The 25,001-nt window shown below is 42.3% G+C and overlaps 1 protein-coding gene across 2 annotated transcripts in view; it reads right to left on the reverse strand.

Moving 5' to 3' along the window:
* Positions 1-25,001, reverse strand: part of pds5b (PDS5 cohesin associated factor B) — a 245,239-nt gene that overhangs the window by 211,225 nt on the left and 9,013 nt on the right. The window lies entirely within an intron of this gene.

The raw sequence follows: 25,001 nt of genomic DNA on the forward strand, positions 1-25,001 counted from the left end.
CCAGCCAATTTGTGGAGCTATGAGGGAGCAACTGGCCAAAGTTCAATGGTTTAATACCTTAACAGGGAAGACCGTGGAGGAACAATGGCGGATATTTCTGTGTATAATGCAGAAGATGCAGGATCAGTTCATTCCTAAAAGCAAGAAAGATCCCAGGAGGAGACATGGGCGGCCGTGGCTGACAAGGGAAGTAAAGAAACATATAAGGTTAAAAGAGAAAAAGTATAACTTAGCGAAGATAAGCGGGAAAACGGAGGACTGGGAAGCTTTTAAAGAACAACAGAGGATTAGTAAGAAGGAAATACGCAGAGAAAAAATGAGGTATGAAGGTAAACTGGCCAAGAATATAAAGGAGGATAGTAAAAGCTTTTTTAGGTATGTCCAAGGCAAAAAAATGGTTAGGACAAAAATTGGGCCCTTGAAGACAGAAGCAGGGGAATATATTACTGGGAACGAAGAAATGGCAGAGGAATTAAATGGGTACTTCAGATCTGTGTTCACTGGGGAAGACACAAGCAATCTCCCTGAGGTAACAGTGGCTGAAGGACCTGAACTGAAGGGAATTTATATTTGCCAGGAATTGGTGTTGGAGAGACTGTTAGGTCTGAAGGTTGATAAGTCTCCGGGACCTGATGGCCAGCATCCCAGGGTACTGAAGGAGGTGGCTCGGGAAATCGTGGATGCGCTGGTGATTATTTTCCAGAGTTCAATAGAATCGGGGTTGGTTCCTGAGGATTGGAGGGCGGCTAATGTTGTGCCACTTTTTAAGAAGGGTGGGCGGGAGAAAGCAGGAAATTATAGACCAGTTAGTCTGACCTCAGTGGTGGGAAAGATGCTGGAGTCTATTATAAAGGATGAAATTACGGCACATCTGGATAATAGTAATAGGATAGGACAGAGTCAGCATGGATTTATGAAGGGGAAATCATGCTTGACTAATCTTCTGGAATTTTTTGAGGATGTAACTCGGAAGATGGACGAGGGAGATCCAGTGGATGTACTGTACCTGGACTTTCAGAAAGCTTTTGATAAAGTCCCACACAGGAGGTTAGTGAGTAAAATTAGGGCGCACGGGATTGGGGGCAAAGTACTAGATTGGATAGAGAATTGGTTGGCTAATAGGAAACAAAGGGTAGTGATTAACGGCTCCATTTCGAAATGGCAGGCAGTGACCAGTGGGGTACCGCAGGGATCCGTGCTGGGACCGCAGCTTTTTACAATATATGTAAATGATATAGAAGATGGTATCAGCAATAACATTAGCAAATTTGCTGATGACACAAAGCTAGGTGGTAGGGTGAAATGTGATGAGGATGTTAGGGGATTACAGGGTGACCTGGACAAGTTAGGTGAGTGGGCAGATGCATGGCAGATGCAGTTTAATGTGGATAAATGTCTGGTTATCCACTTTGGTGGCAAGAACAGGAAGGCAGATTACTACCTCAATGGTATCAAATTAGGTAAAGGGGCTGTTCAGAGAGATCTGGGTGTTCTTGTCCACCAGTCAATGAAGGCAAGCATGCAGGTACAGCAGGTCGTGAAGAAGGCTAATAGGATGCTGGCCTTCATAACAAGAGGGATTGAGTATAGAAGCAAAGAGGTGCTTCTGCAGCTGTACAGGGCCCTGGTGAGACCACACCTGGAGTACTGTGTACAGTTCTGGTCTCCAAATTTGAGGAAAGACATTCTGGCTATTGAGGGAGTGCAGCGTAGGTTCACGAGGTCAATTCCTGGAATGGCAGGATTGCCTTACACGGAAAGACTGAAGCGACTGGGCTTGTATACCCTTGAGTTTAGAAGACTGAGAGGGGATCTGATTGAAACGTATAGGCTTATGAAAGGACTGGACACTCTGGCAGGAGGGAACATATTTCCGTTGATGGGGGAGTGCCGAACCAGAGGACACAACTTAAAAATACGGGGTAGACCATTTAGGACAGAGATGAGGAGAAACTACTTCACCCAGAGAGTGGTGGCTGTGTGGAATGCTCTGCCCCAGAGGGCAGTGGAGGCCCAGTCTCTGGATTCATTTAAGAAAGAATTGGATAGAGCTCTCAAAGATAGTGGAGTCAAGGGGTATGGAGATAAGGCTGGAACAGGATACTGATTAGGAATGATCAGCCATGATCATATTGAATGGCGGTGCAGGCTCGAAGGGCAGAATGGCCTACTCCTGCATCTATTGTCTATTGTCTATGATTTTGACTCCTGCTAAAAATCAAAAGAATGGAATCAACTCTGTCTCCAAGTAATTTCTGAACTACCTCAAGTACCACGACTTCAGACAAGTCCTACACCCAATTCGGTTGTGTCACTTGGAGCTCTCCTGTGATTTCCATGTATCAGTATCAATCTTCAAAAACAGAAAATGCATTGTTTACTGGTTCTGTCAGTGACTGGCAAGTTTAAGAGAAGAAACCATTAGTGACACTGATATTAGTTACACTGGACAAGCTTGGTGAGCAAGACTTTCTGGCATGCTGCTTTTCAGCACTGAAGCTAGAGGCTTATTCACCATGTTGTTATGACTCTCAATGTTTAGTACTTCAACTATTTGCTCTTAAAATGGACAAATATCAAAAGTAAAACTGGTTGAGCCAAATGGCCCAATTCCAATTCAATGCAAGAATAAGGCCTTCTCCAGCAACTGCTTGATGCCTCACTCCCAAGATGAATCAGCTACAATTGATTGCTTTATCCCCCATGAAACCAAAGGAAAAAGGCACTCACTTGTGGTGCAGAGGTATGTCTTACTTTTGGATCAGGAGACCCGGATTCAAATTTTACACCTGTGGAGCAGGTGGGATAACATGTGAACAAGTTGATTAGAAAAATAAATTGTTTAAAAATTAAACCAAACAACAACTTCCGTGGTGCGGTGGTAGGTGTCCCTGGACCAGAAGCCTGGGGTTCAGTCCCAACTGCTCCAGACCTGTCAGATATGCAACTCCATCCCCAGTCTTGACCTCTTAACTCTTAGCCTAATTGCTTAGCAAAACTATGTTAAACTGATAAAAGGTGGCTCTTAAGGAACACTGGTAGCATCCTTACTTCTGAATCACATCCCACCTGCTCCAGAGGTGTGTAATAACATCTTTGAACAGGTGATCAGAAAGGATCTTAAACCGAAAAAAATCAGTCACCCAACATCATGGTCGAGTTGCACTGAGGTACGTCAGATCAGAGTTAGTATTCGTAGTGACATAAAATTCTGGTGTTGTTGATGACTACCACATTTGTATTATTCAAAACAGCAAACCATATAGCACATGTTATCTAAGAGAAATTGAGGCTTGTATTGTATGATTGTATGGTAGCAACATTCAATGCTGCTGTTTAGGGCAGACATCGTGGCAAACAGTTCATGTGAAAAATGAAGCCAATTCCCTCATGTTGGTCTCTTAACTATATTACTATCGATCCAGTGTGGAAATTATTTTCTTTCAAGACTCTGTCTGCCTTCAGTGTTGGCACTATTAAATCTGGCTGGTGGTCAATGCTGATGTCCTACATGCTATACATTATGCAAACTTCCCTCAAATGCTTCTTCCCATTTCATTCAACACAAATGACCACGGATCCATCAATAGTGTAGTGACGATACATGAAACTAGGGGCTCATGATTGGGTGGAACTCAGCTGACAAAATGTAAAATTAAAAGCAAACAAGTATTCAAGCCATGAGCTCTCCAGATTGCAATATACATTTACCCAAGCTTGAAATCCAGCATTGGGTGGCATGGTGGCTCAGTGGTTAGCACTGTAGCCTCATAGCACCAGGATTCCAGGTTCAATTCTCGCCTCAGGAGACTGTCTGATGTGGAGTTTGCACATCCTCCCAGTGTCTGCATGGGTTTCCCCTCGGTTTACCGGTTTCCTCCCACAGTCCAAAGATGTGCAGGTCAGGTGAATTGGCCATGATAAATTGCCCATAGTGTTAGATGCATTAGTCAGTGAGAAATAAGTCTGGGTGGGTTGCTCTTTGGAGGGTCGGTGTGGACTGGTTGGGCCGAAGGGCCTGGTTCCACACTGTAGGGAATCCAATCTAATCTAATCTAGAGTCAGATGTACAGCATGGAAAAACAGACCCTTCGGTCCAACTCGTCTATGCCAACCAGATATTCTAATCCCACCTGCCAGCACCGGGCCCATATCCCTCCAAACCCTTCCTATTCATATACCCATCCAGATGCCTTTTAAATGTTGCAATTGTACCAGCCTCCACCACATCCTCTGGCAGCTCATTCCATACACGTATCACCCTCAGTGACAAAGTTGCCCCTTGGGTCTCTTTCATATCTTTCTCTTCTCACCCTAAACCTATCCCCTCTAGTTCTGGACTCCTGCACCCCAGGGAAAAGACTTTGCCTATTTATCCTATCCATGCTCCTCCATAATTTTATAAACCTCTATAAAGGTCACCCCTCAGCCTCAGACGCTCCAGGGAAAACAGCCCCAGCCTGTTCAGCCTCTCCCTGCAGCTCAGATCCTCCAACCCTGGCAACATCCTTGTGAATCTTTTCTGAACCCTTTCAAGTTTCACAACATCTTTCCGATAGGAAGGAGACCAGAATTGCACACAATATTCCAGTGGCCTTACCAATGTCCTGTACAACCACAACATGACCACCCAACTCCTGTACTCCATACTCTGACCAATAAAAGAAAGCATACCAAATACCTTCTTCACTATCCTATCTACCTGCGACTCCACTTTCAAGGAGCTAATGAACCTTCACTCCAAGATCTTTGTTCAACAACACTCCCTAGAACCTTACCATTAAGTGTATACGTCCTGCTAAGATTTGCTTTCCCAAAATGCAGCACCTCGCATTTATCTGAATTAAACTCCATCTGCCACTCCTCAGCCCTTTTGGCCCATCTGGTCAAGATCCTGTTGTAATCGGAGGTAACCCTCTTCACTCTACACTACACCTCCAATTTTGGTATCATCTGCAAACTTACGAACTGTATATCTTATGCTCACATCCAAAGCATTTATGTAAATGACAAAAAGTAGAGGAATCAGCACCGATCCTTGTGGCACTCCACTGGTTACAGGCCTCCAGCCTGAAAAACAACCCTCCACCACCACCCTCTGTCTTCTACCTTTGAGCCAGTTCTGTATCCAAATGGCTAGTTCTCCCTGTACTCAGTGAGATCTAACGTTGCTAACCAGTCTCCCATGGGGAACCTTGTCAAACACCTTACTGAAGTCCATATAGATCACATATACCACTCTGTCCTCACCAATCCTTTGAGTTTTTTGAAAAAAAAAACTCAATCAAGTTTGTGAGATATGATTTCCCACACACAAAACCATGTTAACTATCCCGAAATCAGCCCTTGCCTTTCCAAATACATGTACATCCTGTCCCTCAGGATTCCCTCCAACAACTTGCCCACCAAGGTCAGGCTCACTGGTCTATAGTTCCCTGGCTTGTCCTTACCGCCCTTCTTAAACAGTGGCACCACATTTGCCAACCTCCAGTCTTCCAGCACCTCACCTGTGACTATCGATGATACAAATATCTCAGCAAGAGGCCCAATAATCACTGCTCTAGCTTCCCACAGAGGTCTAGAGTACACCTGATCAGGTCCTGCGGATTAATTCACCTTTATGCGTTTCAAGACATCCAGCACTTCCTCCTCTGTAATATGGAGATTTTTCAAGGTGTCACCATCTATTTCCCTACAGTCTATATCTTCCATATCCTTTTCCGCAGTAAATATTGATGCAAAGTACTTGTTTAGTATCTCCCCCATTTTCTGTGGGTCCACACAAAGGCTGCTTTGCTGATCTTTGAGGGGCCCTATTCTCTCCCTAGTTACCCTTTTGTCCTTAATATATTTGTAAAAACCCTTTGGATTCTCCTTAACTCTATTTGCCAAAACTATCTCATGTACCCTTTTTTCACCTCCTGATTTCCCTCTTCAGTATACTCTTACTTCCTTTATACTCTAAGGATTCACTCGATCTATCCTATCCATACCCGACATATGCTTCCTCCTGTTTCTTAACCAAACCCGCAATTTCTTTAGTCATCCAGCATTCCCTTTCACCCTAAACAGGAATATACTTTCTCTGGATTCTCATTATCTAATTTCTGAAGGCTTCCCATTTTCCAGCTGTTCCTTTACCTGAGAACATCTGCCCCCACCAATCAGCTTTTGAAAAATTCTTGCCTAATACCATCAAATTTTAATTCTAAAATCAATAAAATTTGTTTACAAGGTTTACATCATAAATGGAATGAATTGCTAATCCTAAACTGTACTATGTTAGTACACTCAACTCAGATTAAAGAAAGGTATGGGCTCAAGTCCTATTGAGATTCCAATCCAAACACCATAAGTTTGAACAATGCTACAAATGCAACGTGGAAAAGCACGGTGCTGTTACATGTGTCGCCCTTCAAGATGGAGTTGTGGTTTTTGCTAACATTACAAAAATATTTGAAAAGCACAACATTCTAGTCATCCTTCTCAACTTATACAGCGCCAAGAAAAAAAAACTAACTGCACATTCGCTTAATTGGGTTTTACAGGATATCACTTATGCAGAATGGCTGCAACAAAGACTTAGTTGACAAAATTAGTACTCTATAAAGAGGTACACAGCACTGTAGATGCCAAGTGCCTTTTTGGTTATGCCACGTATCCTGTATTTATCTTAATCTTAATGAGGCTAATACAAATTACTAGAGGAGAAAGTGAGGACTGCAGATGCTGGAAATCAGAGCTGAAAATGTGTTGCTGAAAAAGCGCAGCAGGTCAGGCAGCATCCAAGGAACAGGAGAATCGATGTTTCGGGCATAAGCCCTTCTTCAGGAATGCAAATTACTGTTGACCAACAAGAGCAAAACATTCAATTATCAGTTTTTCTAGTTAAGCAACAAAACCAAGTTAACATTTTAGCTCCTTAAATAATAGAAATTATCTTGAACCATTTGCATCCCTTTCACGTCAAAAAAGCAAAATGAGCAGCAGTGAAAAAACTGGGGGAAGATTTCAAAGACAGACAGACCCAATATCAAAGGTGCAAAAATCGATTGGAAAAGCAAGTAAAATCAGAGACATGTTTGTACAGAATGCAAAGCCTAAAATTAAAACCAGCACCAATATTTCCCACAATCTGTAAACATAATGGCCTTCTTGCATTACCGACCAAAAAAAGTGGTTAAAATGCTTTCAGAAAGTAATTTCTGATCTTTAGCTTGGGCTTAGGTAAAGTGAATCTAGATGTAGGTTTGATCCCATCATTTAATTTCAGACGGGCTGGGCAGTTCAATAGGGTAGTTATGAACAAGCATTTACAATTGTTTTAGTCTTCGTGAAAAATATTCCTTGAAAATTTAGCATATCTAGGAAATCTCTTACATGGATTTAAGATTGTATGCTCACTATTTACAATCAATAGATATCAACAATTTGTTGGAAAAACTACAGACATCTGGGCCCAATTAAAATTGTAAACCCTCACACAGATAGTGAGAATTTACTTAACTGGAATACCTTTGCGCAGGAAATAGGGTTTAAAAACAAGTTGTACTGGTCACAACATGGGTCAAAATAGTCAAGCGCTCATTTCTTATGGTCACCAATCTTCTCGAAGGCCATTTCGAATGTGCAATAAATGCTGAGCTAGCTGACAATGCCCACATGTTGACAGCTCTGCAAAATAACCCAGCATGGCCAGCAGTTCCACACGGTCCACAAACCTCACTGTCAGAACTCAGATCCAGCATCTTAAAAATTGCAATCAGTCCCCCAACTTTCACCATTACAAAAGATCTTTGCATTAGCCAGCCAGAAGAGTGAAGTACAAAACAGCATTTCTCAGGAAGACTGTTGCTAAAGAGGCCTCTTGCACAGGAGAGCAGCAGAGGAGCTGCTGGGCCAGCAGTTAAGAGTGGCTTGGAGTTTCAGTAGTTGAGGAATGTTGAAAAGTTGAAGTTAAAAATCTCAAGAGTTGCAGGAATTCATGTGCATATTGAAATTAGGCAAGTTCAAATACTAAAACGGCCATCCTTGAGGAAACAGAAGGGAAGGCTCAAGCAGTCGGGAGACCAACACATCTGAACTCTCGCACCATATTGTAACCAATCACATTTATTGTCAAATTTAAAAAAAAGTTAGTTTACCTACCACAGTAAAAAGTATTTTTACACCCCACAGTCTGCAGTAGTTCAAGAACCGCCACATTCTCTAGGGCAATAAATTTTAGCCAACCCAATGATACTCCCATCTCATGAACAAATAATAAGTTTAGCAGTTATAACCAGAACATCTGAAAGCCCTTCTTCTCAGGGGAAGATGTTGATTTTTTAAAAAATCTCCAAAGTCTAAATATAACTAAAGACTTAGTAAACATGCACTAGCTAAGATATTCCAAGCAACAAAACAAAAATTACCCAAAGCCGTGAAAACTGGCTAAAGATTTGCAAAAATCCTCATCATTTCAAGATGCCACGCAAATATTTTTGAAATCTCCAAAAATAGCAATGATAGACAGATCAAGGAAGATCTTAGAGCAGATGGGATTGAAATGCGAACTTGACAACAAAAAGATCTTGAATAGAAAACTAACCAAAAGTTGGATGGTCATAAAAACCTAGAGCTTAAAAATGTGTTGCTGGAAAAGCATAGCAGGCCAGGCAGCATCAAAGGAACAGGAGAATCGACGTTTCGGCTATAAGCCCTTCTTCCTGTTAACGTCGATTCTCCTGTTCCTTTGATGCTGCCTGGCCTGCTACGCTTTTCCAGCAACACATTTTTAAGCTCTGATCTCCAGCATCTGCAGTCCTCACTTTCTCCTGGTCAAAAAACCTACCCATGTTCACACATGTCATTTAGGGAAGAAAATCTGTTGTCCCTACCCAGTTCAAACATGCCAGATTCCAAACCCACAGTAATGTGTTCTACTCAACTGTCTCATATGCAACGAGTACTGCCCTCACCAGCAACACCCTCATCTTATGAACGATAAGAAAATGAGTAATTCCTCCAAACATTTACAGATGCATAAAACTGGTCATTAAATAGTTATTAAAAAATTGCTTAGTGTTCTCCAACAATTTGTATTCTAATGTTTAAAAAAAACTGTAAATATTGATTAGGACAAGAGTGGTGGAAAAGGATAGACCAGATCTAAAAGTTGAAGTTCTAAACTGGAGAAAGGCCAATTTTGACGGTATTAGGCAAGAACTTTCAAAAGCTGATTGGAGGCAGATGTTTGCAGGTAAAGGGATGGCTAGAAAATGGGAAGCCATCAGAAATGAAATAACAAGAATCCAGAGAAAGTATATTCCTGTCAGGGTGAAAGGAAAGGCCGGTAGGTGTAGGGAATGCTGGGTGACTAAAGAAATGGAGGGTTTGGTTAAGAAAAAGGAGGAAGCATATGTCAGGTACAGACAGGATAGTTCGAGTAAATCCTTAGAAGAGTACAACGAAAGTAGGAGTATATTTAAGAGGGAAATCAGGAGGGCAAAAAGGGGACATAGCTTTGGCAAATCGAATTAAGGAAAATCCAAAGGGTTTTTACAAATATATTAAAAAAGGACAAAAGGGTAACTAGGGAGAGAATAGAGCCCCTCAAAGATCAACAAGGCAGCCTTTTTGTGTGGAGCCACAGAAAATGGGGGAGATACTAAACAATTACTTTGCATCAGTATTTACTGTGGAAAAGGATATGGAAGATATAGACTGTAGGGAAATAGATGGTGACATCTTGCAAAATGCCCACATTACAAAGGAGGAAGTGCTGGATGTCTTGAAACTGTTAAAAGGTGGATAAATCCCCAGGATCTGATCAGGTGTACTCTAGACCTGTGGGAAGCTGCAGCAGTGATTATTGGGTAACTTGCTGAGATATTTGTATCATTGATAGTCACAGGCGAGGTGCCGGAAGACTGTAGGTTGGCAAACGTGGTGCCACTGTTTAAGGGCGGTAAAGACAGGCCAGGGATATATAGACCAGTGAGCTTGACCTCGGTGGTGGGCAAGTTGTTGGAGGGAATCCTGAGGGACAGGACGTACATGTATTTGGAAAGGCAAGGATTGATTCAGGATAGTCAACATGGCTTTGTGGGAAGGAAATCATGTCTCACAAACTTGATTGAATTTTTTGAAGAATTAACAGAGGATTAATGAGGGCAGAGCAGTAGATGTGATCTATATAGACTTCAGTGAGGCATCTGACAAGGTTCCCCATGGGAGACTGGTTAGCAACGTTAGATCTCATGGAAGACAGAGAGAACTAGCCATTTGGATACAGAACTGGCTCAAAAAGGTAGAAGACAGAGGGTGGTGGTGGAGGGTTGTTTTTCAGACTAGAGTCTTGTGTCCAGTGGAGTGTCACAAGGATTGGTGCTGGGCCCTCTACTTTTTGTCATTTACATAAATGCTTTGGATGTGAGCACAAGATGTACAGTAAGTAAGTTTGCAGATGATACCAAAATTGGAGGCGTAGTGGCCAGCGAAGAGGGTTACCTCTGATTACAACAGGATCTGGACCAGATGGAGTTTAATTCAGATAAATGCGAGGTGCTGCATTTTGGGAAAGCAAATCTTAGCAGGACGTATACACTTAATGGTAAGGTCCTAGGGAGTGTTGCTGAACAAAGAGACCTTGGAGTGAAGGTTCATAGTTCCTTGAAAGTGGAGTCACAGGGAGATATGATAGTGAAGGAGGAGATTGGTATGCTTTCCTTTATTGGTCAGAGTATTGAGTACAGGAGTTGGGAGGTCATGTTGCAGCTGTACAGGACATTCGTTAGGCCACTGTTGGAAAATTGCGTGCAATGCTTGTCTCCTTCCTATCGGAAAGATGTTGTGAAACTTGAAAGGGTTCAGAAAAGATTCACAAGGATGTTGCCAGGGTTGGAGGATCTGAGCTGCAGGGAGAGGCTGAACAGGCTGGGGCTGTTTTCCCTGGAGCGTCTGAGGCTGAGGGGTGACCTTTATAGAGGTTTATAAAATTATGGAGGAGCATGGATAGGATAAATAGGCAAAGTCTTTTCCCTGGGGTGGGGGGAGTCCAGAACTCGAGGGCATAGGTTTAGGGTGAGAGGGGAAAGATATGAAAGAGATCCAAGGGGCAACTTTTTCACACAGAGGGTGGTACATGCATGGAATGAGCTGCCAGAGGATGTGGTGGAGGCTGGTACAATTGCAACATTTAAGAGACATTTGGATGGGTATATGAATAGGAAGGGTTTGGAGGGATATAGGCCAGGTGCTGGCAGGTGGGACTAGATTGGGTTAGGATACCTGGTCGGCATGGACGGGTTGGACCGAAGGGTCTGTTTCCATGCTGTACGTCTCTATGACTGAAGCAAACAATATTTGAAGTTAAGCATATTCCACTGACCTCTTAAAAGAGATTCCATTACCAACAACTGCAAATGAATTTACAAATGGTAAAATCTTCATTAGATTTTTGCAACTGCTGTTTTGTTTTATAAGCTTGAAAAATATTATGTGAGAAAGTTCTTCACTGTAACATACATTACAGCCAGACAGGGGTGGGATGAATCAACACACAACACTTTTCAACCTTGCACCTTTTCTTTAAACGGTTTTCATCTGAAACAATAATAAAAAGAACCAATCGCAGGATCTTCATACTTTTAAAATGTAAACTAGCAACTTCATTACCTGATAAACCCCCATCCACCAATAAAGATAGATAACACCAAGTATAAAGTCTGTGAAATCACAGAGGCTCTCAAAGTTAAAGGGGGGTAGCATCCAGCAATAAAATATTGTTTCACATCTCTCAGCTTCTCCTCGAGGATTAACCTTTTAAATGCAAGATCACAATTTTTAGTTGGTATCTTGGAACAGCAGCAATAGCAAATATTGTTGATATCCTTGGAATTTAACTATGCTGGGATTTTCTTTCTAGCAAAGAACAAGAGCATGTGTTCAGTGATTCACCCTCCTGTAAGGTAGAGGTAGAGAGCTACTGACAAATAAATAGATCAAGACAGTGGAAATACATTCAAAGGATGTCAAGCTTACATGGGCAGCCTTAAACAAAGATGACACTTGCCTGTAAATAAACTAAAAAAGGCAGAAACGGATACAATTTTTTTTAACAAAGGAATTAAAAAAGAACCATGTATCAGGAAAGGGGTTTCAATTAGTGCCTTAAGTTCAGAGTGCGTGGTAGAGGGCAGAAAACATTGGCTTCTTGTCAGGAAATAAAAGTTGCCCCTCAACCTCTTAAGCTCCAGCAAAAGAAATTCCAGCTTACTTTTCTAATTCTGACCATTCAACCGGAGAAATCTTTTCTAACCCTCTAATTTAATACTATCCTTCCTACAGCAGGGCAATCAGAACTGCAAAGTCCAGAAGAGGCCTCACCAACATCCTGTACAACATGACATCGCAACCCCTCCACTCAAAAAAAGGTCTGAATAGTGAAGGTAAGCACATTAGATGATTTTTACCTCCCTAACCACCCAGTCTGCCTGCAACGCAAATTTCCAAAGAATTATGTATCGGAACCCTTAGATCTCTGTACTATAACACTACCAAAAGGTGTTACCATTAATTGTACAAGTCCTGTCATTATTTGTTTTACCAAAATGCAATACCTCACATTTATCCAAAATAAACATCTGCCATTTATCAGCCCATTGACCCAATTGACGAAAATCTCTTTGTAACCTTAGATAACCTTCTTCACTGTCCAACATACCATCAATTTTGGCATCATCTGAACACTTCCTAACCATACCTTCTATTTTCTGATCAAAATTTTTGATATAAACAAACAATGACCAACAAAAACGGACCCAGTTCCAATCCTTGCAGAACACTGCTGGTCAGAGGCCTCTTAACCTAAAAGAAAACCCTCCACCACCGCAGTTTCCTACCGTTAAACCAATTTTGTATCCAATTGGGAAGTTCTCGCTGAAACCCATGCAATATAACTTTATTAACCAGTCTACCTCGATCGATACTGACGCCTTATTCCTATGACTGTGGATTCCCCTTACTGATTTAAACAAAAATAAAAAGCTTAGGCGACACAGCCTCATCAGCACTCTGTGGTGAAAGAACTTCGCAGACCAACGCTCATCTGCTGTAAGAATCCTCATCCATGTACTCCTGGCCTTCTGCCCACATTTTACTATCTTTCTGTCCTAATATCCAAAAATCTCTGCACCAAATATTCCTACATTTGATCCTTAGTCAAGCAAAGCTTTCAATTTAAAAATCATCATTCTGGCTTTCAAACTCTCCAATGCCATTCCCGCTTCCTTGCTCTTAACTTCTCCAGCTTCACAACTGGTCATATTTTCACTTCTGTAATTCATGCCTCCTTGACACTTTGATTTTAATATTCTGGTATTAAAGGCTGGGCCTTCATCTATTGATGTGGAAATCATGAATTCACTCCCCAAGATCAACTGTCAAACTATCTTTTGAAAAAAAAAAGATACTGTTGAAAACACAAATCATTTGCGCGAATAGATGATCTTAGATGATTCAGTACCAATTTCTGCTTCATAACTGTGTGAAGCACCTTAGGAAATCAAATGACATTAGAAACACTACAATTACACACAGGTGCCAAATATATTCCAGAATTCAGATAACCAATTTTCACGGACATGATAAAAGAAATAGGTATAGGAGTAGGCCATTTACCCCTCGAACTGCTCTGCCTTTCAACATGACTGATGTGACATTCCTCACATACAGTTCCCCTGCATTTTCCTCATTAGCTTTGATTCTTCTACGCTGAAAATGTGTTGCTGGAAAAGCGCAGCAGGTCGGGCAGCATCCAAGGAGCAGGAGAATCTATGTTTCAGGCATGAGCCCTTCTTCAGGAATAATCCATCCCAGCCTGAAATACACACAAGGATTCTGGCCCCACAACTCTGTGGCAAGAGAGTTCCAAAAAGATTCTCAGCACTCAGAAGACACTCCTCCTCATCTCAATCTTAAATCGTCACCACTTTATTCTGAGTCCAACCCCTCTGGTCCTCAACCATACCACGAAGGGAAACATCCTCTCAGCATTTACCTTGTCAAACTTCTGAAAAACCAGATACGGTTTCAATTAAACTACTGTTCTTTCTTCTAAAAATGAAGAGGGACCCAACCTGTTCAGCCTTGGCTCAAGTTCTCCAGACCAGGGATAATTGTGGTGAACACCTCTCAACTACCTACGAAGTATCTTTCCTTTAAAAAAAAAAGGACCAAATCTGCTCACAATATTCCAGATGTATGGTCTCACAATCACTTTGCGCAGTTGCAGTAGGACTTCTTTATTCTTATATTCCAACTCCCTTGAATTGGGGACCAATCCTTGGGAACTAGCCCTTGCCAAACCAACTGAATACTCAATATACGGACATTTGTCTTAAAGCTAAGATTTGTCGAGAGCAAATTATTTTTGAATGGAACACTGTTGTAAATGGCCATATTTTGAAAATTATTTAAAATGCTTTTGTTACAATTCCCTGCATTAAAAAGTCTATTTTTTTTTAAAAATAAAAAAAAAGCTTTTCCCAGCAGAGAGCAGCAGGAGCTGGGCGGAAGTTCAGGCGGAGCGCAAAGCCAGTCGGGTAGTTAAGTGATTGCTATTAGAGTGGGTGTGTTCTAAACCCCAGGCCCGATAAAGTAGGGTCTCTCTCCCTCCCTCCTTCTCTAACCTAAATTAAGAGTCCACAGACTTGCCACAAAAAGAGGGTCTAAGGAAAATTGGATCGAAGAGTGAGGCTTCAGCTCAGGAGTCTTTGACAAGGAGGTTGAGTGAAGTGATTACGCCACAGTTGAAGAGGGTGAAGACATGACTGCACAGCTGGTTCAGTGTGCTACATGCTTGATGTGGGAGGTCAATGACTCTGGCTCGTATGTGTGTGGAAAGTGTGAGCACATTCAGCTATTGACCGAGCATATTGCAGCACTGATGAAAGAACTCGAGGACCTTAGGCTCATCCGAGAGAACGAGATCTTTCTGGACAAGACCTTCAGCCAGGTTATTACACCAATCATGCCAGAAGAGAGCAGATGATGAGGAAGGCAGAGAGGAGACAGGTGCAAGAGACCCCGGGAGAAGTACCTGTCAGGAACAAGTTGAAGCTTTTGGAAACAGTAGAGACTGATGACACTGTCAGTTCGCAAGGCGGCCAGGTCTGTCAATCAAAAGTTGGCGCAGAGGCAGAGCGGAAGAGTCGGACATCGCACACAGCCGTGGGAATAGGGGACTCCATTGTGAGAGGAACTGACCGGGGTTTTTGTGGCAGCAGACGGGATTTAAGGATGGTGTGTTGCCTTCCTGGTGCCAGGGTGAAAGACATCGCGGACAGAGTGCAGGAAATCCTCAAGGACGAGGGTGAAGAGCCAGAGGTGGTGGTACATGTCGGCACAAATGACGTCGAGAAGAAGAGGAACATAGAACATAGAACATAGAACAATACAGCACAGAACAGGCCCTTCGGCCCACGATGTTGTGCCGAACTTCTATCCTAGATTAAGCACCCATCCATGTACCTATCCAAATGCCGCTTAAAGGTCGCCAATGAATCTGACTCTACCACTCCCACGGGCAGCGCATTCCATGCCCCCACCACTCTCTGGGTAAAGAACCCACCCCTGACATCTCCCCTATACCTTCCACCCTTCACCTTAAATTTATGTCCCTTTGTAACACTCTGTTGTACCCGGGGAAAAAGTTTCTGACTGTCTACTCTATCTATTCCGCTGATCATCTTATAAACCTCTATCAAGTCACCCCTCATCCTTCGCCGTTCCAACGAGAAAAGGCCGAGAACTCTCAACCTATCCTCGTACGACCTACTCTCCATTCCAGGCAACATCCTGGTAAATCTTCTCTGCACCCTCTCCAAAGCTTCCACATCTTTCCTAAAGTGAGGCGACCAGAACTGCACACAGTACTCCAAATGTGGCCTAACCAAAGTCCTGTACAGCTGCAACATCACCTCACGACTCTTGAATTCATACAAGGAACATACTACAGCGGGACTTTGGAGAACTAGGAAGAAGGCCGAAAAGCAGGACGTCCAAGGTGGTTATCTCTGGTTTGCTTCCAGTTCCTAGGGCTGGTGTGGCCAGAAACAGGGAGATAATGGACTTGAACGTGTGGTTGGGGAACTGGTGCAGGAGGCAAGGATTTAGGTTCTTGGATCACTGGGGTATATTTTGTGGTAAGCATAAATTCTACAAGAGAGACGGTTTGCACCTTAATAGGTTAGGGATCAGCATTCTGGCAGGCAGGTTTTTTACTGCAACACCGCTACATTTAAACTAAGTAGTGGCGGGGGGGGGGAACAAACTGGATGTTTAAAAAGGAAATTGAAGGGAAAGTTAGAACAAGGGAAGTCAAGAAAGACAACTGTATCAGTGAGGCAGAAAACTTGGAAAGGGATCATGCTGTAAGGTTGAGTGAAATAGGGCTTGATGGGAAGGGCGAGAGCAGTAACAAATTAAAAATACTATACATGAATGCACGAAGCATTAGACATAAGATGGATGAGCTTGAGGCTCTTTTGGAAGTTGGCAGATACGATATTGTGGGGATAACTGAGACATGGCTTCAAGTGGACAGGGCCTGGGAAATGAATATTCAAGGCTACACGTGCTAACGTAAGGACAGACTGACGGGCAGAGGGGGTGGGGTGGCCTTGTTGGTAAGGGAGGATATTCAGTCCCTTGCGCGGGGGGACCTAGTGTCAGGGGATGTAGAGTCAGTGTGGATAGAGCTGTGAAATACTAAGGGTAAAAAGACCCTCTTGGGAGTCATCTACAGGCCCCCAAACAGTAGTCTGGATGTCGGATGTAAATTGAATCAGGAGCTGAAATTGGCCTTTTGGAAAGATGTTACGACAGTTGTTATGGGGGATTTTAACATGCAGGTAGACTGGGAGAATCAGGATGGCATTGGACCTCAAGAAAGAGACTTTGTGGAGTGTCTCAGAGATGAATTCTTAGAGCAGCTGGTGCTGGAGCCGACCAGGGAGAAGGCAATTCTGGATCTGGTATTGTGTAACGAACCAGAATTAGTCAGAGACCTCAAAGTGAAGGAGCCATTGGGAAGTAGTGACCATAATACAATAAGCTTCAATCTGCAATTTGAGAGGGAAAGGGTACAGTCGGAAGTGACAGTACTTCTGTTGAATAAAAAGGGAACTATGGAGCTATGAGGGAGGAGCTGGCCAAAGTTCAATGGTGCAATACCTTAGCAGGGAGGATGGTGGAGGAACAATAGCGGCTATTTCTGTGTATAATGCAGAAGTTGCAGGATCAGTTCATTCCTAAAAGGAAGAAAGATCCCAGGAGGAGGCATGGGTGGCCGTGGCTGACAGGGGAACATATAAAGTCAAAAGAGAAAAAGTATAACATAGCAAAGATAAGTGGGAAAACTGAGGACTGGGAAGCTTTTAAAGAACAACAGAGGATTACTAAGAAGGAAATACGCAGAGGGAAAATGAGGTACGAAGGTAAACTGGCCAATAATATAAAGGAGGATAGTAAAAGCTTTTTTAGGTGTGTGCAAGGCAAAAAACTGGTTAGGACTAAAATTGGGCCCTTGAAGACAGAAACAGGGGAATATATTACAGGGAACAAAGAAATGGCAGAAGAATTGAATTGGTACTTCAGATCTGTGTTCACTGGGGAAGACACAAGCAATCTCCCGGAGGCAACAGTGGCTGAAGGACCTGAACTGAAGGGAATTTATATTTGCCAGGATTTGGTGTTGGAGAGACTGTTAGGTCTGAATGTTGATAAGTCTCTGGGGCCTGATGGTCTCCATCCCAAGGGTACTGAAGGAGGTGGCTCGGGAAATAGTGGATGCGTTGGTGATTATTTTCCAGAGTTCAATAGACTCAGGGTCGGTTCCTAAGGATTGGAGGGTAGCTAATGTTGTACCACTTTTTAAGAAAGGTGGGAGAGAGAAAGCAGGAAATTATAGACCAGTTAGTCTGACCTCAGTGGTGGGAAAGATGCTGGAGTCTATTATAAAAGGATGAAATTATGGCACATCTGGATAGTAGTAACAGGATAGGTCAGAGTCAGCATGGATTTATGAAGGGGAAATCATGCTCGACTAATCTTCTGGAATTTTTTGAAGGATGTCCATCTTCAGAGTTACAAGGGAGACCCAGTAGATGTAGTATACCTGGACTTTCAGAAAGCTTTTGATAAAGTCCCATATAGGAGGTTAGTGAGTAAAATTAAGTAGCATGGAATTGGGGGCAAAGTACTAGATTGGATTGAAAATTGGTTGGCTGATAGGAAACAAAAGGGTAGTGATAAACGGCTCCATTTCAGAATGGCAGGTAGTGACCAGTGAGGTACCGCAGGGATCCGTGCTGGGACTGCAGCTTTTTACAATATATGTTAATGATATAGAAGATGGTATCAGCAATAACATTAGCACATTTGCTAATGAGACAAAGCTGGGTGGTAGGGTGAAATGTGATGAGGATGTTAGGAGATTACAGGGTGACCTGGACAGGTTAGGTGAGTGGTCAGATGCAGTTTTTTGTGGATAAATGTATGGTTATCCACTTTGGTGGCAAGAACAGGAAGGCAGATTACTACCTAAATGGAATCAATTTAGGTAAAGGGAAAGTACAGAGAGATCTGGGTGTTCTTGTACACCAGTCAATGAAGGTAAGCATGCAGGTACAGCAGGTAGTGAAGAAGGCTAATAGCATGCTGGCCTTCATAACAAGAGGAATTGAGTAGAGAAGCAAAAAAAGGTGCTTCTGCAGCTGTACAGGGCCCTGGTGAGACCACACCTGGGGAGTACAGTGTGCAGTTCTGGTCTCCAAATTTGAGGAAAGACATTCTGGCTACTGAGGGAGTGCAGCGTAGGTTCACGAGGTCAATTCCTGGAATGGCGGGACTACCTTACACTGAAAGACTGAAGCGACTGGGCTTGTATACCCTTGAGTTTAGAAGACTGAGAGGGGATCTGATTGAGACATAAGATTATTAAAGGATTGGACACTCTGGAGGCAGGAAACATGTTTCCGCTGATGGGTGAGTGCCAAACCAGAGGACACAGCTTAAAAATACGGGGTAGACCATTTAGGACAGAGCTGAGGAGAAACTTCTTCACCCAGAGAGTGGTGGCTGTGTGGAATGCTCTGCCCCAGAGGGCAGTGGAGGCCCAGTCTCTGGATTCATTTAAGAAAGAGTTGGATAGAGCTCTCAAAGATAGTGGAATCAAGGGTTATGGAGATAAGGCAGGAACAGGATACTGATTAAGAATGATCAGCCATGATCATATTGAATGGCGGTGCAGGCTCGAAGGGCTGAATGGCCTACTCCTGCACCTATTGTCTATAACATTCCATTAGCCTTCCTGATTAGCTCTTCCATCTAGCTTTGTGGTTTGCAACATAAATGCCTGTGCACATCCTTCTGCAGTTTTTTCTCCAATTATAATCATATTGTTCTTTTGTTCTCCCTTCAAAAAAAAAACTCTGCAGTCTCCCACATTATATCGCAAGTACCAACTTTTGCCGACTTACTTAAAATATCAAGATTCCTCTTCAACACCTTTGCAACTTGCCTTCCTTTGTTTTTGTGTCATATGAAAATTTTGGCATAGTAAATGCATTTCCTTCTTCCAAGTTGTTAGTATATATATTGTAAATAGTTGCGGCCCAGCACTACTCTCTCTGGTACTCCACTGGTGAGTGATCACCAACCTGAAAAAAAAACCCTTTATCCCTGCTCACTGTTTCCTGCCGATCAGCCAATCCACTATCCACAACATCAGGGACTCATTATGATTTAACCTTTTGGAGCAGCTTCTGGAATACTCTCTGCAAGTCCAAATACAACACACCTACTGATTCCCCTTGATCCACATTAGTTGAACCTTCAAAACAAGACTCAAGTTTGTCAGATACGATTTCCTCAATGATGCAGTCATGATGACTTTGTTCAATTAAAAAGAGGGGATTAGAATATAAATTTAGTAAATTGTTCATTTGCCACTTAATCTAAAGTCATAAAATCCACAATATCAGTGTTGTGTGCCTTTAAGAGGAATTTGTTCTGTGCAATTTCTCTTCAAGATTGGTGTGGCACTGGAGTGTCTGCTGCATGGAGAACAGAATAAATAGCTTTGATTTCAAATTGGATAAAATTTGATTTGACTTATCATTATCACATGTCCTGAGATAGTGAGGAGTACTGCATGCTAATCTTACACAGGTACATCAGAGTAAGAGAACAGAAATCAGAATATAGTGTTAGAGCTACAAAGAAAAATGAAGAGAAAGATCAACTCGATTAAATGAGAGGACCATTCTTGAATTTGTTGGCACATGTTTTTCAAACCTTTTGTATCCTCCACTCTCTTTCATCAGACAGAATTTTAAATTTAATTTTAATTCATGTGTGACATGTGAGTGCTGCTAGCTAGCCAGCATTTACTGCTTTGAGAAGATGGTAGTGAGCTGCCTTCTTGAACCACTGCAGTCCAGTTACTGTGGATTGACTCACAAATGTTATTAGGAAGGAATTCCAGGATTTTGACAGTGACAATGAAAGAACTGCAATATATTTCCAAGTCAGAATGGTGGATGGCTTGGAGGAGAACTTGAAGGTGGTATTCCAATTAATATGCTGCCCTTACCCTTCTAGGTGTAAGTGATCATGGTTTAGAAGGTGCTGAGGATCTTTGGTGAATTTCTGCAAAGCATCTTTTAGATAGTAAACAATGCTGCTACTCAATGTCAGAGGTGGAGAACGTGGATGCACTGTCAATCAAGCGGGCTGCTTTGTCCTGGGTGGTATCAAGCTTCTAGGGTTTTGTTGGGACTGCATTCATCCAGACGTGGAAAATATTCCATCATACACCGGACTTGTGACTTTTAGATGGTGGATAAGCTTTGGGGAGTCAGGAGGAGAGCTACTCACCACAGTATTCCTACACTCTGACCTGCTCTTGTAGCTACTGTGATAATGCGGCAAGTCCAGCTGAGTTTCTGGTCAATCTTCACTCCCAGGATGTTAATAGTTGGGGATTCAGTAATAGTAACACAGGTGAATGTCAAGGGGTGATGGTTAAATTGTCTCTTACTTGTGATGGTCATAGCCTGACATTTATGTGCAAAGCAAGCCTGGATATTGTCTAGATCTTGGTGCATATGGACACAGACTGCTAGTGACTAAGGAGTTGAGAATGCACATATGATCAGCACCAATCAACAAACATTCCTACTTCTGACCATATTGTGGAGGGAAGGTCATTGATGAAGAAAGACACTAACCTGTGCAACTCCTGCAGAGATGTCCTGGAGTTGAGGTAATTGACCCCCGAGAACCATAACCATCTTCCTATGTGTCAAATATGACTCCAGCCACCAGAGAACTTGCCCCCTGATAGCCATTTGATTGCAGTTTTGCTAGAGCTCCCCGATGCCACACTCTGGTTAAATGCAGCATTTATGTCAAGGCTGTCAGTCACCACACCTCTAGAATTCAGCTCTTTTGTCCATGTTTGGACTGAGGCTGTAATGAGATCTGGAGCTGAGTGGCCCTGGTGGAACCCAAACTGGGCATCACTGAGCAGGTTATTGTTGAGCAGGTGCTGTTTGACAGCACTATTGATGACACCTTCCACCACTTTACAGATGACAGAAAGTAGACTGCTGGGATAGCAATTGCACATCAAATCAACATGGCCAAGGCATACTTAAGCAATTTTCCATACTGTTAGGTAGATACCAGTGTTGCAACTACTGGAACAGCTTGGCTGTTTGACATGTTAGTACTCCTGTTTAGTGGCTTCACCAGGTTGGCACCTCTTCAGGTACACCTGCTGCTGCTCCTAGCATGCGCTCCTGCACGGTCCATTGAGCCAGGGTTGAGCTCCTTGCTTGATGGAAATGGTCAAGTGCGGGATATGCTCTGCAATGAGGTTACAGATTGTGCGAGAGTACAAAAGTCTATATCCAGGGTGGGAGGGATCTTTTATTTTGTTGGCTGCTTTCCCAAGGTAGCAGGAAGTGTCAACTGAATCAAATGGAAAAAAGGATGATTTTTGCGATGGACTGGGCTGCATTCACACTTCTCTGCGAATTCTTGTGGTCATGAAGCATCGATGGATAGAGTCAGGCTCACACAGACCCAGGATTTTTAGTTTTTCATTCAATTGTAGATGCTGGGGTGTTTGGAGTTAAAGCTGCAAGATACAGTTCTCTCTCTGCTGCTAGATTCATTCTGTCAGTGTTCCGGAACGAGACGAGATAGTGAGGGAATCTGGTTTTGCTGAATTTGCCTTTACCAAGGGAGGTGATTATGGAATGCTGCTATTTTGGAACAATTGACGATTAGTAGCTCAACAATGTTATTTTGTTAAATATTTCTATTGAGTTAAAATTATGCCAATTCTTTTTTCCTTTTTTATTTTAACTGCAGTGCAAAAATCAAGTGTGTGTTTTGCTTAAAGCCTAGTAGTTTAACCAAGTCAAGCCACACCAGGAAATACAGTACCTTACATTTGCCTTTTAAATCTTTAATGTTAAGACTAGACCTCACCTCCTTAGTATATTTTGACCATGTTTGGCCTGGCCCATAAACACATTCACCTTGGACAGTCTCCATTGCCCTTAACTGGCTCTGTATGTACTTTAGTCAATTGGAGAACATGGGTGATTTACTGTTGATGGTTAATGGATAAAAAAAATTTAGTGGGGGAAAAAATAATGTATGCGAGAGCACTTCTGGATATAAAAAAAAACCCGATGCACTCAGGCATAAAGTCCTACAAAGCCATCATAACATCTTCAAGCTAAAAAAAAATCAGCTTTTCAAACATAATTTTACCCAATTTATGAAAAAGAAAAACAGAATCAAAAGATATGGATGAATAGGGAAAGATAGAGACAATAATCTTTTGCGGTACTTAATTTTTTTTAAAAAACACAACGTTTTAGCACCAATGACTGATAAGACTGGTGTTTCAACTGGTCTCATGATTGACTGAACTATTTTTCTCTCCTACCTCACAGTTCAAGAGGTGCCAAAAAGAGGAACAAGTGCAACCCAGTCTCTCAATAAGGTAAAAGCAAAAAACTGGCCATTAATTGGTAAATCTCAAGAGGTTCCAGTACAATTTTTTCCTGAAACAACCAAGTAATATTAACTGTCTGGCTTGTGCTTACAGCTGACTTAAAAAAAAACAGCTGTTTTTTGCTATATCTAAAAAAGTGGAAGGGCTCCCTTCCCAAACACCAACATCCTAGACCTTGTTCAGCATAAACACTTAGCCAGACAAAAAAAAAGAGGAAAGTTCACACAAACATGCTAAAACATTGGAAGAAAATAGTATATTATTTCTCCAGTAAAAAGAAAGAGAAGCTAGGGAAGTGATTGCTGAGCCCCTTGCTGAAATATTTGTATCATCGATAGGTACAGGTACAGTGCCAGAAGACTGGAGGTTGGCAAACATTGTGTCACTATTTAAGAAAGGGAGTTATGAAAAAAGTCATGAAACAATAGACCAGCGAGCCCGACAACAGTGGTGGATGAGTTGTTGGAAGGAATCCTGAGGGACAGGATGTACATGTATTTGGAAAGGCAAGGAGTGGTTAGGGATAGTCAGCATGGCTTTGTGCGTGGGAAATCATGTCTCACAAACTTGACTGAGTTTTCTGAAGTAATAATAAAGAGAATTGATGAGGGCAGAGTGGTGGATATGATCGATGTGGATTCAGTAAAGCATTAGACAAAGTTCCTAGTGATAGACTGATTAGGAAGGTTAGATCACATGGAATACAGAACTGGCTCGAAGGTAAAAGACAGAGGGCAGTGGTGGAGAGTTGCTTTTTAGACCGGAGACCCGTGACCAGTGATGTGCCACAAGGATCGGTGCTGGGTCCTCTGCTTTTAATCATTTAAATAAAATGATGTGAATGTGAAGATAATGAGGTATAGTTAGTAAGTTTGCAGATGACACCCAAATTGGAAGTGTAGTGGACAGCAAAGGAGGTTACCTCAGATTACAATGGAATCTTGATCAGATGGGACAATGGGTCAAGAAATGGCAGATGGAGTTTAAACTTAGATAAAAATGTGAGGTGCTGCATTTTGGAAAGGCAAATCAGAGCAGGACTTACACACTTAATGGCAAGGTCCTGGAGAGAGAGAGTGTTGCTGATCAAAGAGACCTTGGAGTGCAGGTTCATAGTTCGTTCAATGTGAATTCACAAGTAGATAGGATATTGAAAAAGGCATTTGGTATGCCTTCCTTGATTGGTCAGAACATAGAGTATAGGAGTTGGGAGGACATGTTGCAGCTGTACAGGACACTGTTTAGGCCACTTTTGGAATATTTTGTGCAGTTCTGGTCTCCCTCCTATAGAGAGGATACTATGAAATGTGAGAAGATTCATAAAAGATTTGCAAGGATGTGACCACGGTTAGGCGGTTTGAGCTACAGGGAAAAGCAGAATAGCCTGGAGCTGTTTCCTCTTGAGTGTCAGCTGAGAGGTGACCTTCTAGTGGTTTATAAAGGTCATGAGGGGCATGGGTAGGGTAAATAAATAAGTTTGTTTGCATGGAGTGAAGGAGTCTTGAACTACAGGACATAAGAGGGGAAAGATTTATTTTTAAAAAAAGACCCAAAGGGGCAACATTTTTACACAAAGTGGTGGAGGCTGGTACAATTCCAATATTTTAAAGAGGTATCTGAATGGAGTATATAAATAAGAAGGGTTTAGAGGGAAAAGGACCAAATGCTGACAAATGGGACTAGATTAATTTTGGATATCTGGTCAGTACGGACAGGTTGGACCAAAGTGCCTATTCTGTGCTGTACATCTCCATGACTCTATAACATTCAGGAGGAGCAAATCTTGGTTAAGGAGCTTTGAAAGCAGGAAACTTCCACCTTTCTACATTTGCATTAGAAGGGCCATCACCATCTTAACATTCTACACTGCAGATAAATACTGTATTTAGAGAAAGAAAAACTTTAGCTCTATTGTTTCAGT

The sequence above is a fragment of the Chiloscyllium punctatum genome, chromosome 9 (genome assembly GCF_047496795.1).
Source record: "Chiloscyllium punctatum isolate Juve2018m chromosome 9, sChiPun1.3, whole genome shotgun sequence".
In the NCBI taxonomy this organism is placed as follows: Eukaryota; Metazoa; Chordata; class Chondrichthyes; order Orectolobiformes; family Hemiscylliidae; genus Chiloscyllium; species Chiloscyllium punctatum.